We start from the raw sequence: 13,647 nt of genomic DNA, 5'->3' as shown, positions 1-13,647 counted from the left end.
GTTCTTGGTGAATATAACATCTGAGTTAAGTTTTGAATAATGAGAAAGAACTTACCAGCCAAGGGGCTGGGTGAGAGAAGTGATATTCTGCACAAAAAAGTCAACATGGCAATTTCAAAGATCCTTAAATACTTTAGTGTGGCTGGATGGTAAAACTTCATGAGTCAGAAAAGTCGAGTCTGCAGACTTTGGCAGATGCCAGATCACCAGCAGACGTGGCTTTGTTCTGGAGTTTGAATTTTATCCTGAAGGCATTGGTGAGTCACGAAGGGGTTTTAAGCAGTGAAGTCACAGCTCTTTAGCTTTTCAGAGGTTTGAATTTTTAATTCATCTTTCATCAAGTGGAATATCAAAAGGATCAGAAACCAAACCAGCCCGGGGCCAAGAAGACCAGTCACAATAACTCAGATGGGAAATGATGCAGCTGACAGAAGAGAAGCTGTGAGATTCAATAAGAAGAGATGCGGTTGAGCATGATTAAGAGTCCATATTGATGGGACTTGCTTACCACTGGGTTGGGAGAGGGGAAAAAGCAACAGATTGGGGAGTGTAGTGGTGGAAAGCCCCATTAGTCCTGGGACACAAGGTTTTTCTGGATCCTAAATTACCGAGCTCCTAATCTCTAGGTCAAAGTGCCTGTAAGTAGAGGTGGCTCGCTGTGGGCAAATTAAAGAATGAGTGGTAATGATGGCCAGTGTGTTCTAGGGAATTCTTGAGAGGTTAGCCAGGAGGAGTTTTAGCTTCTCAGAAAAAAGGAGGAAGATGAAGATGGCATCTTTTTTCAACACACTATCCTTCTCGTGCCTTTTGAGTCAGAAGGAAGAAATTGAGCCTGCAATCAGCATTCAGCTAGAGGTGTAGACCCTAGGAATAATCCTGCTGTGGTCCTTCTGCAAAAATGTGTATTACAGTTTTAAGTACCTTTTCTTCCTTGCTAGATTTTTCAGAGTAAGAACTGTGTCTTATACCATAGTAGTTCTGGAAGTGAGCCAAAAAAAAAAAAAAGTGTGCTGTGAGTTAAATAAGACAATCTTCTCTAAGGATGGTGAACTCACTCAGCATATAGCAATGTTAATAGGGAATTTCTTTGTCTGTGGGTCTATTTCTGTTTTATATATAAGTTCATTTGTATCTTTGTTTTTTAGATAGAAAACAAACTTATGGTTACCAAAGGAGAAAGGGGGGGAGTGGTGAGGGATAAATTAGGAGTTTGGGATTAACATATATATATACACTACTATATAGAGAATAGATAAACAACAAGGACCTATTGTATAGCACCGGGAACTATATTCAATATCTTGTAATAACTTATAATGGAAAATAATCTGAAAAAGAATAGATGTATATATAAATATATATGAAATATATATTATATTATATATAATATATGTAACTGAATCACTTTACTGTCCAGCTGAAACTAACACAACACTGTAAATCAACTATACTTCAATAAAAAAAAATTTTCTGTGCTGACACACACTAAAACATACAGCATTTCTAAGTTGTAATCATTCACAGAACATGTATTTACTGAGCACATAAAATGTGCTAGGCGTGGTCCTGGGGATGGAGGATATAGCAGTGAACAAAATAGGAAAAATCTCTTGTCTTTCTGGAGCCTACGTTTCAGAAAAAGAACAGTTAATAAGTAAGCCAGTAAGTGCATAGTATGTTAGATGATGGTAAATGTTGAAGGAAAACATGAAGCAGGAAAAGGGGACAGAATATCAGAAGGTGGCTGCAATTTTATTTTATTTATTTATTTTTAAAATTTTTATTGCAGTGTAGTTGATTTACAATGTCGTATTAGTTTCAGGTGTACAGCAAAGTGAATCAGTTATACATATACATATATCCACTCTTTTTTAGATTCTTTTCCCACATAGGCCATTACAGAGTATTGAGTAGAGTTCCCTGTGCTATACAGTAGGTTCTTATTAGTTACCTATTTTATATATAGTAGTGTGTATATGTTAGATAGAGTGGCCACATCTGGTCTCATTGAAAAGCTGATATTTGAATAAAGATCCAAAAGGGGCTACAAACAAGCCACACAGATACCTGGGGGAAGAACTTCCGAGTAGAGAGAGGAGCACATGCAAACATTTTGAGATGGGAGTTTGCCCAGCGTGTTTAATGGCCAGTGGGGGCAGAAGATGTGTGAGCAGAGAGAATGAGAGGAGGAAAAGTAGGCCATGAGAGCAGAGAGATGGTGAGTAGCCATATCAGATAGGCTCAGTCATTTTCAGGTAAAGACTGGCTTTTATTCTCAGTGAGACGGGAGCCCTTGCACAGTTTTTCACAGAGGAATTATATGGTCTGACTTATGTTTTAACAGGATCGCTCTGGCTGCTGTGTTGAGAATAGGGCTATAAGAGGGAAGGCAGGGGCCAAAGCAGAAGAAAAATAGGAGGCTTTTGCAATTATCTAGGCAAGAAATGAAAGCAGCTCCAAGCTTGGAGCAAGATTATGGCAGTGTAGGAGGTCTGTTTCTGGATATACTATTAAAGGTTCTGGATATACTATTAAAAGGACAGAAGCCCAATTCACAGAAGAGTATGTGGTGACTGGGTTTGAAACTGCCTTAGTTCCCAAGACCAGAAATTGCAAGATCTGAGGTTGACAATCTGGAGAACCAGGAGACCTGATGCGTAGGTCCAGTCTGAAAGCCATCAGACTCAAGACCCAGGAAGAGCCAGTGTTTCAGTCTGAGTCCAAAGGCCAGAAAAGACCAATGCTGGGAGACAAGCCATCAAACAGGAGTTCCCTCTCACTCAGCCTTTTTGTTCTAGTCAAGTCTTTAATTGATTGGTTGAGTCCCATCTACATTAGAAAGGGTGATCTGCTTTACTCAGTCTGCCTAATTCGAATGTTACTCTCATCTAGAAATACCCTCACAGACACACCCAGCATAATGTTCAGCCAGATGTCTGGGTACCCCGTGGCCCAGTCAAGTTGACACATAAAATTAACCATCACAAGACCACTCTTTGTCACCTTGGCACCTATATGCATCTTCTTAAACCATACTTAGGCTCCAAATAAGGACAATAACAAGGTCATAATTTTACCTAACATAATACAACTATCTTGTGTGCAACAGAAAGCACACCAACCCCTTTCCCAGAAGAGAAGGTAAAGTCCTTGAGTAATGTTTATTCTTCTCCTTGACATTCCATAACTAATTAGCAGTACTTAAACACTGATATAAAGCCAATACATCTTATGTTGCATGATAAGGGAATACAGAGGGAAGAAAACAAACATATCACTTCATATGCACATGCACAGATTCACAACAAAATAAGGAGGAAATACCCATAACAGTTACAGTCCTCATTTCTGTAACTGGTCACATGGCCCATAGCTGATATTGATAATTACCTTCTTCCACTATTCATTCTGTATTCTCTTTGCCTTCTACAAGCACTTCAGCTGGTTGTGATTCTTTACCTGGTAGGATGACTCAAACCTTCATTCCTAAAGAGTCTGGGCCATTAGCAGTTCTGCCTGAATTGGGTTGTTATAGTTTTCCATTACCTTAATCCTAGGGCATAATAATACTAGAGACACCATAAGGGATCGCCTACATTCCAGACATACTCTTTCTTATTTTCATTGTGGAGTAGGAGTCCAATTTCCCCTCTGTATTCAGAATTAATCGCTCCAGCCATCATAGTAAATCCCTTCTTTGCCTGTTAATCCAAAGGCATAAGGATCCCAAAGTGGCTGGGTTGCAGTCTTAATTTCTAGTTCAATGGACTCATCCTTGTGTCTCCTGACAGAAGTTCCTCCCTTTGGAGCTGAGACCTCAAGGCCAACAGAGCATAAAGTCATTGGAACAGGAAGCACACATTTTGCTAGTGGGGTCGCTAGGGGTAATATGAGCGGTGCCACTCTCATTTACACCCATGATTCCTGGACCTCGAAGCCTGGCTGTGGGTGAAGCAGCACCATATATCAGACACTGATTCAGAGCATACACAGCTTTCTAGAAAGAATCTTGCCCCAGCCCTTCAAGGTATTGCCACTCAGCTGGCACTGTAACTAGGGCTTTTAAAGGCCATTCAATCATTCTATCAAGGCAGCTTCTTCAGGATGGCAGGGAATATGGTAAAACAAGTGAATCCCCTAAGCATTGGCCCATTGCCACACTTCTTTGGCTATGAAGGGACCTCCCACTCACTCAGCCTTTTGTTCTGTTCAGATCTTCAGTTGATTGAATGATGCTCATCCACATAAGGGAGAACAATCTGCTTTACTCAATCCACCAATTCAAACATTAATTTCATCGAGAAATACTCTCACACACACTCCCAAAGTCATGTTTGGCCAGATGACCGGGCATAAAATTAACCATCACAGCAAGCTTTGGTCTAGCCTAGCTTCAAGAATGGATGGATGTGCACAGCAAATGAGACTGTCAACAACAACAACAAAAAACACTTCCTTTTGAATGGGAGAAGATATTTGCAAACCAGACATCTGATAAAAGGTTAATATCTGAAATATACAAAGAACACATACAAGTCAACAACAACAACAACAACAAAAAATCCCCAAACAACCCAATTTTTAAAAAGGGACCAATTTTTAAAGCAGAGGACCTCACTAGACATTTTTCCAAAGAAGACATACAGATGGCCAACAAGCACATGAAAAGATGCTCAATATCATTAATCATCAGGGAGATGCAAATCAAAACCACAACGTGATATCACTTCACACCTGTCAGATGGCTATTATCAAAAAGACAAGAAGTAATAAGTGTTGGTGAGGATGTGAAGAAAAGGGAACCCTTGTGCATTGTTGGTGGGAATGTAAATCAGTGCAGCCATCCACCATGGAAAACAGTATAGAGGCTCCTCAAAAAATTAAAAATAGTACCACCAAGCAATTTCACTTTTGGATATTTATTCAGAAAAAAGAAAAAAAATAACTTGAAAACATGTATGCACCTCTATGTTCATTGCAGCATTATTTACAATAGTCAAGACATAGGATAAATCTGTGTCGCTCGACAGATAAATGGATAAAGAAAATGTTTTATACATATATATAAAATGGAATATTATTCAGCCATAAAAATAATGACATCTTGTCATTTGTGACAACATGGATGAAACTTGAAGGCATTATGCTAAGTGAAATAAGTCAGACAGAGAAAGACAAAAACCATATGATCTCACTTATGAGTGGAATCTTAACAACAACAAATGAGCTCTTAGATGCAGAGAACAGATTGGTGGTTACCAGAGACGGGGGGAGACAAGTGAACAAAATGGGTGAAGAGAGTCAAAAGGTACAAATTTCCAGTTATGAAATAAATAATCCATGGGGATGTAATGTACATTATGGTGACTAGAGTTAATAATATTGTATTGTGTATTTGAAAGTTGCTAAAAGCGTAGATCTTAAAAGTTTTCATCACAAGAAAAAAAATGGTAACTCTGTATGGTGACAGATGTCAACTAGAGTTATTGTGGTGATCATTTCACAATATATACAAATATCAAATCATTATGTTATACAGATGAAACTAATAAAATGTTGTATGTCAATTTTACCTTACAGAATGGCTGTGCGTTTAAGCAGACCTGTCAAACCACCTTTAGTGGGGATAGAGTTTGTTTCAGAACAACCTCTATTCTGGAATTTGGGTCCAAGCACTACCTTAAGGTCACACTATGGAGTAGATTAATAAGTTAGACAGAGGATCTCAACATTTTAGCGTATCCTGTTCTGTAACCATAACCCCAGGGCAGGACAGAATAAAGAATGAAGGAGGTCAGAAAGGACATGCAGGCTTGCACCCTGGGAGGCAATAGCAATAAACTTAGTAACACATTACCTAGTAGAAGAGGCTATATCTCCATACTTGATACTGAATGCAATATGCACAATGCAGCTAAATTTTTTGATTTTTAGCACAGGAAGGATATTTGAGTCTGAACCTATACAATGGTTCTAGAAAATATAGTACCGTAACCTTTAGATGCTGACCTTGATGTTACATTTACTGCCTTATTGGCACCAACCTCTGTTTGATAATCTACCAACAGATGGTCAGGGTATCTTGGTATGCTTTCTAGTCCCTTGTCTCTTTGTGCATCATTTGACAGGATACTCCGGAGGCAGCAAAATTTAGCTGACGATGTTATGGTTCATTGTTTCCAGCAATGATTTGGCTTTATCTAGAATTCTTTGATTCAAATTGACATATGACTCTAATCTTGTTCAACCTGATTCTCAAACAATAAGGATGTGACAACTCTGTAAAGTTTCAAGATCAACTGTTGTCTTCTATAGTGTGCATTTTCAGAATGTTGTCATGCCGTGGATAGTAAACAGGAATGCTTTGAGAACTGATTTCAAAATGTTACGAAGGTTTGTAATCTTTTGAATTGAATGCATACAACTGAACGGTATTTTAATACTAGAACGCTGTATTCTTGTCAAATACAAAAGTATTATGAAATGTCTCATGATTTATTTATAGATAAATGGTGGCACACAGGTTTTTATCACAATTTTTAATGGTAGTAATTATTAGTACTTGGTATAGTTTCATTGTTAACATGCAAGAATAATGGAGAAATTCAAAGCCAAAAGTTGTTTGGGTTTTACACACTATAATGAAATATTTGGTAGTTTATAAATGATTTCAGAGCCCTTGTAAAGAGATATCACAAAAATAATTTGGCAATATGGGTTGCGACGGTTGAAATTTCACATCATTTGTCCTGAGACTTCAATTATTTTTTACCCTGATGAAATATAAGAAATGTGGATCAAATTTTAAGTACAAAGATGATTGTCACAGCATTGTATGTAAAAACAGAAGTGGAAAGTAGTTTTAATTATTGAATATTTGAATTATGGCATATTAAAATAATGAATTTTAATGCAATGAATATTATAAATCAGCTACATAGTGTTTCCAAAATATTGAAAAATGAAACCGGAAATACAATTTCTACTGCATGTGTGTGTGTGGTGTGTGTGTGTGTGTGTTCATGCAAGGAAATGTAACAAAATGTCAACAATGTATCTTTTTAAAAGGAATCCATGTGTTCACTCAGCAGGGAACAATGTATCCTTGATGGTGGGATTATCAGTGCTTTTTAGTTCTTTTTTGTTGAATTTTTGCCAGTTTCTACAATGATGTACACAATGTAATTAGAAAAAATCCATAATAGTTAAAAAAAATAAAGCAGAAAATAGTTTGGTTGTTAATTCTGTGCCATTAATAGGGTCTTCTAAAGTGTGTATTTCCAGGGTACTGTCAAGTTGTGGGTAGTAAATAGGAAAATTTTGAGAGTTGATATAAAAATGTTATGAAGGTTAGTTATCTTCTGAGTTGAATGCATACAACTGAAAATTATTTTAATACTAGAGGGTTATGGATCTTTTGATAATAGAAGATTTTCAATCTCGTTGATAGATGAATAGATGTACCTAGAAAGATCTGAGTTTTACTTACTTAAGAACAAGTCTTATTATGATATTCTAACAAACCATAAAGATGCCTTCTCTTATGTACTTTTTAGGAATTTAATAATTAAAATGAGTAAATATTGCTCTCTTTTGAAGTTCCCATAAGAATTAAGCAATACTCCTAGTGATTTAATCAACCTACCTTCTCAGTACCTTCTGAATTTGAATGGCACTTGCACCAGAGTCCGAAAAAAGAAAATATACAAACATTGACTGAATCAAACATTGACTGAATCAATAAAAACCAAACAGAGAAAATTATTATCTTCCCTCTTCCCCGTGAAGTATCAGATATGACAACAAAGGCAGACATGATGACAATTTATATGAAGGTTTACACGTGAGAAGGCATCTACTAAACCAAAGACATATGAATGACGAACATTCTTATCACATCAGCCTCAATAAGAATTTTGCTCTATGTAAAATACGCATATCGAGAAATGTTTATTGACAGGATGTGTTTCTTTATTTAACAAGTCAGGCAATCATTTTATTCCAGTCTTTTTGTATAAAGTATGGAAGTACTTCATTGTCATCATTTAACCATTTTCTAAGGTTTCTTTGTATCTGAATGTCTTGTTTTATCCTCATTATTGCTTGATCAGATTTTCACTTCAGTGAATTCTTCAGTGGAACCCGACAGCCTAAGTAACATTAGGAAGAAATGAATCTCTGATGCTGGCTGTCTTAAGTCTTTGTTCTTTATGAAATGTATAAAAAGAACTAGGGGAATAATAAGTCAAAGTTTCAACTCCACTTCTTTCTTGTTAGATGCATTTGATACTAAAGCTTAGTAATCAAATGGGTAAAGGAAAAAAAAAAATTAGTCCTAAAACTTTTTAAAAGTAAAATTGAAAAAGTGTGCTACATTTGTAAGTTTTACCAAAAAGAATTCTTCCAATTAAAGACCTGACACCATTCAAACACAAGTCTTTTTTATAACTCTAGGGTGTCACCATAATTTTGAGGCTACTCTGGTTCATTAGTTCACAGTTTCAATGCTACTGACACCATTAAGCAGACTCATGACACCAGAATGATTTACTTAATAAAAAGCTTTCTTTTTTCTAATAAAATATGTTTGGTTATCTATTCCTGAAATAATTTCTTTCTAAATTGTATAATCATAGTAATCTATAGCTTAAGTCAATTAAATTTAATGAAAGCAAAGCCCAGCTATTAAATGATATTAAAAGATTTTTATCAGTTGAAGTGGATCAGACCTAGAGACACGACCTAACTCCTAAGAGATCAGGCGTCTGCCCAACGATTTTCTATACCTTGTTTACATTATTCAGTGTAATTAATAAAAACATGTATTCTATAAAATGGATTTTCATCTCCCATCGCATTTATCAGAAGATGGTTGCAGAATTAGGAAAAGACGTTTGTGGCAGGATGGTCTTGTGTCAGAATCCTGTGATGGCCCACTGGTCTCATATGTTCGATAAAGCCTCTCTTTGAATATATCTTTCTGTTTATAACATTAACATGATCACAAACACCATTTATTAAGCACATAATTATTTCTGTGTGAGATAATATATATTATTCTTTGCTCCCGGTGCCTGGAACAGAAATCCTAAAACCCTTGTCATTTCCTGGGAGATAGGAATGTCTTCTGTTCTAATGAGACAACTCTGCGGGGCAGGGGCTCCAGGATGGCTCCTGAATGAGGGTTGGTCGCTGGAAAGACCAAGACATGGTTAGGAGCTTGAGATTTTCAGCCCTGCCCCTCATTCTCCTGAGAAGAGAAAGAGGCTGGAAATAGAGTTAATGATGGCTCATGCCTATGTGATGAAGCTTCCATAAAAATCCCAAAAGCTTGGGGTTTGGAGAGTTTTCAGATTGGTGATCATATTCATATACAGGGAGGTTGATGCACCCCAACTCCACAGGAACAGAAGCTCCTGCACTTGCGACCCTCCCAGACCTTGTCTTATGTATCTCTTCATCCAGTTATTCATCTGTATCCTTCATCATATTCCTTAATAAACTGATAGATATAAGTATCTCCCTGAGTACTGTGAGCTGCTCTAGCAAATTAATCAAACTTGAGGAAGGGGTCATGGAAACTTCCAATTTTTAGCCAAATTTGATCCACTGTATTACATGCAACATGCCTCCAGTATAGCATAATATCCCTAAATGTAGGGCGTGAGTGGTCAGTAACCTAAGGACTTACGACTTGAGACTGACATCTCTAGTGTGTGTGTTGGGGAGTAGCCTCCTGGGATGAGCCCTTAACCTGTGGGATCTCCAGGTAGACAGTGTCAGAACTGAGTTAAATTGTAGGACTCCCAGCTGGTGTTGCAGAATTGCTTGTCGTGGGGAAAAAGAATCCCACACACCTGGTGTCAGAAGTGTTGTGTGTGTGGTAGTAGTATGAAAGCAAAGGAGAGAAACGCAGGTGGAAAGAGGAGTAGAAAGCTGAATTTTTCCCAAGCAGTCTGGGACTGCACTCATCTGTTTTCAGAGAAGTTGAAGTCTGTAATTGCCCACAGTAAGAGAGGACCAAGCACTGGTCCGGCTAGCAGATACTCATCTCAGTAGAGTTGCTGAGAAGCATGTGGGCTTGGACAAGGGATCATGGAGGTGAGGATGGTTCTAGGAAGCAGGGGTTGTCAAATAAAACTGGCAGCTCTCTCACATGTCAGCAGCCCTGCACAGAAGCAGCTGGAGGTCCTAGTAGGAGATCTGAAGCAAAGGGGTAGAGCAAGATCCCTCATCAGAAGCTATGAAAGGATTAGAAGAGGGCAAGTTAGATGAGTGAGTGACAGGAGTCTTAATATAAATAAGAAATTAGTCATCGTATATTGACATATTTCCTATTGTATATCAAAGTAAATTGAGTAGATATGACATTTACTATCTCAGAAAAAAGTTACTTGCTCTTAAAAACCATGTTGACTTTAACCTTAAAGAAAACAAGAAATCCAAGTTGGAGAAATTGGGTTTGCTTTAGTATTCTGAGTCATAAGGGGTTGCAATATGAATTAGAGTTATAGTAACCAGGAAATAAACAATTAGTCCAGAAGTTCATATAAATTTTAAAAAATATATTTAATTATTATAAACAATACAACACAGCCTTGTATAACATTAAAATTATGGATTACAAATTATTGTATTTTTGTGTGTATGAAGAAATATAGCAGAGTAACTGAGTTTGACTTAGCTCCTCTGAAGCTTTTATCTCATGTGTAAAATCATGATACTAGCTGTCCTATCTAACTCATAGCTATGAGGTACCAATGAGAAAATGCACATGACAGCAGTGGAAAACTCTAAAACAGATGTAAGTAGGATGCTAAAGATTCAGATTACTGTGAATCATTTGCCACAGATGATGTTGGAAATGACATTCCTGGGGTGAAAAACAGAGTTCGAAGGATCATCCTGAATAAATGTTTTTAATGATGATGATGATGAAGAAGAAGAAAATAGTTTTCATTTAGACATTATCACTGATAAAGATAATATTTTATTTTAATACAAACATTAAAAAATCTACACTGCAGTGTAATGCCATTTTTAAACTAATCTCTAAAGAAATTGATATTTTTCCGAGAGCAGTTAGTTTTAAAAAATTAATGCAGAAGTTATTCTGGATTGGGGGTGGGATGATGGAGAGGTCACCTTCCAGGGGATGTGTCTGGGCTCTTGAAGGTAGATCCTGAGATAAGGACTTTGCGTGCAGGGAGTATGTTTGGGAGGGAATCCCAGGAAACACAAGTTGGAGGTCGGGGGAGGGACAAGAAGTGTGTAACTACTGTGGGCCACGGGGGCTCAATTCATCTGCAGACCTTTGGAGGAATCTTGTAGAACCTTCTTCAGAATGGTCCCTCACGGACAGTATTTGCCAAGATTCTCATGAGTCTTTTTTTTGGTGGTTGCACCTGGATGTATTAAATCTCTGCTGTCTACAGGCTGCCCTGCACTTGGGCTCTGCAAATTCCCATGGCGCTAGATAAAGCTCCCAAGAAGAAAAACAAAGAAGTGCAGGAGCTAAGGGTAGGAGGCTGTCAGCATGTATGGGAACTGTTCACTTGAGCTATATCTGAACTTGAACTTTCACTGAGGAGGCATGGAACATATTATCAGGAAAAACTCATGAGATAAAATACCCCAGGTATTTTTTTTTAAAGGGAAAATTATGGGGAACGAAGTAATCACATACTAGAACATTTACCTCATTTACCTATAATTTCCAAAAAGAAAAATTAATATAGTAGGAAAAGTAGCTTTTAAACCAGCAAGACCTGAGTACAAATCCTAACCCTGCCTAATTGTAGCTCTGCAACCCTGGCAAACATGTTATTTTTTATTCCACCGTTATTTCGTAACAAATACAGTAAGACAATGTAAAACTTCTCTGCAGCTTTTTATCCCCTGCTATGAACCGAATTGCATCTCCCTAAAAATCATATATTGAAGTCCTCACCACTGCCACCCCCATGTGACTATATTTGGAGACTGAGCCTATGAAGGGGTGTTAAAGATGAAATGAGGTCTTAAGGGTAGTGCCCCAACCCAATAGGGCTGGTGCACGTATAAGAAGAACAAGAGACACCCAAGCTCTCTCTCTCTTTGCCAGAGAACACAGTAAGAAGGGGACATCTACAAACCAGGAAGAGTCCTCACCAGAAACCAAATTGGCTGAAACCTTGATTTTGGACTCTTCTAGCCTGTAGATCTGTGAGAAAATACATTTCTGCTGTGTAAGCCACTCAATCTGTGGTATTTTGTTATGGCAGACCAAGCAGACTAAGATATCCCCCTTCTAAATCTATACATGTGATATATAGAGTATGGTAGTGTCTTAGTCTGTTCAGACGGCTAGGAGAAAGTACCACAGACTGGGTATCTTATAAACAACAGAAATTTATTCCTACAGTTCTGGAGGCTGGGAAGTCCAAGATCAAGGTACAAGCACAGTCATGTTCTAGTGAGGGCTCTCTTCCTGGTTCACAGGCACCTTGTTGCTGTATCCTCACATGGTGGAAGGGGCTACGGATCTCTCTGGAGCCTCTTTTTTTTTTTTTTTTTACAAATGTTCTCTTCTAGGTTTATTTGCAGAATTTATACAATTTTAAGCTTTAGGTCTGTGATCCATTCTGAAATGATTTTTTTTTTCAGGTTTTAAAATTTATTTATTTTTATTTATTTTTGGCTGTGTTGGGTCTTCGTTTCTGTGCGAGGGCTTTCTCCAGTTGCGGCGAGCGGGGGCCACTCTTCATCGCGGTGCGCGGGCCTCTCACTATCGCGGCCTCTCCCGCTGCAGAGCACAGGCTCCAGACGCGCAGGCTCAGTAGTTGTGGCTCACGGGCCTAGTTGCTCCGCGGCATGTGGGATCTTCCCAGACCAGGGCTCGAACCCGTGTCCCCTGCATTGGCAGGCGGATTCTCAACCGCTGCGCCACCCGGGAAGCCCCTGGAGCCTCTTTTATAAGGACACTAATCCCACCCATGCGAGCTCCACCTTCATGATTAGATACCTCCAAAGGCCCCATCTCCTCAGACTTTGGGGTGTTAAGATTTCAACATATGAATTTGAGTGGGGCACAGACATTCAGACCATAGCAAGTAGTTTTGACCTAAGTGGGGGGAAATGATTTTTGCTTTAATTTAGTTTTGTTTATGTATAGGCTACTTCAGAATTATATCATCATTGCCACTTTCTACTAAATTACAGTTTCTACGAAATTGACCTTTTCAGTTGCTACATTGTTTTTTGTTTGCTTGCTTTTTGTTTGTTTCTTTTAAGAACCACCTTTAGCTTAATTACCTTTTATTTTTATTGTATTTTATTTGGGTTTTTTTTTTGGCCACGTCACAGGGCACGTGAGATCTTAGTTCCCTGACCAGGGATTGAACCCACACCCCCTGCAGTGGAAGCACGGAGTCCCAACTACTGGACTGCCCAACTTTATGTTTCAAATACTGTATTTATCCCAGCTCACACACCCTTGACTAGTTCAGATGCCTACCTCTGTGATGAGATGTGGTTTTGTTTAATCTAAGATGCTTTAACACTGTAAGAATTTACTTTAACTTTGTATTTTATGAATAATATGTTGTAGATTTGCAATCTACAGAGAGTTCCTGATTTCCAGATTTTATCCCTACATCTATTTTCACT

Source organism: Balaenoptera acutorostrata, chromosome 14 (genome assembly GCF_949987535.1).
Source record: "Balaenoptera acutorostrata chromosome 14, mBalAcu1.1, whole genome shotgun sequence".
Classification (NCBI taxonomy): domain Eukaryota; kingdom Metazoa; phylum Chordata; class Mammalia; order Artiodactyla; family Balaenopteridae; genus Balaenoptera; species Balaenoptera acutorostrata.
Note: the sequence above shows the minus strand (reverse complement) of the source record.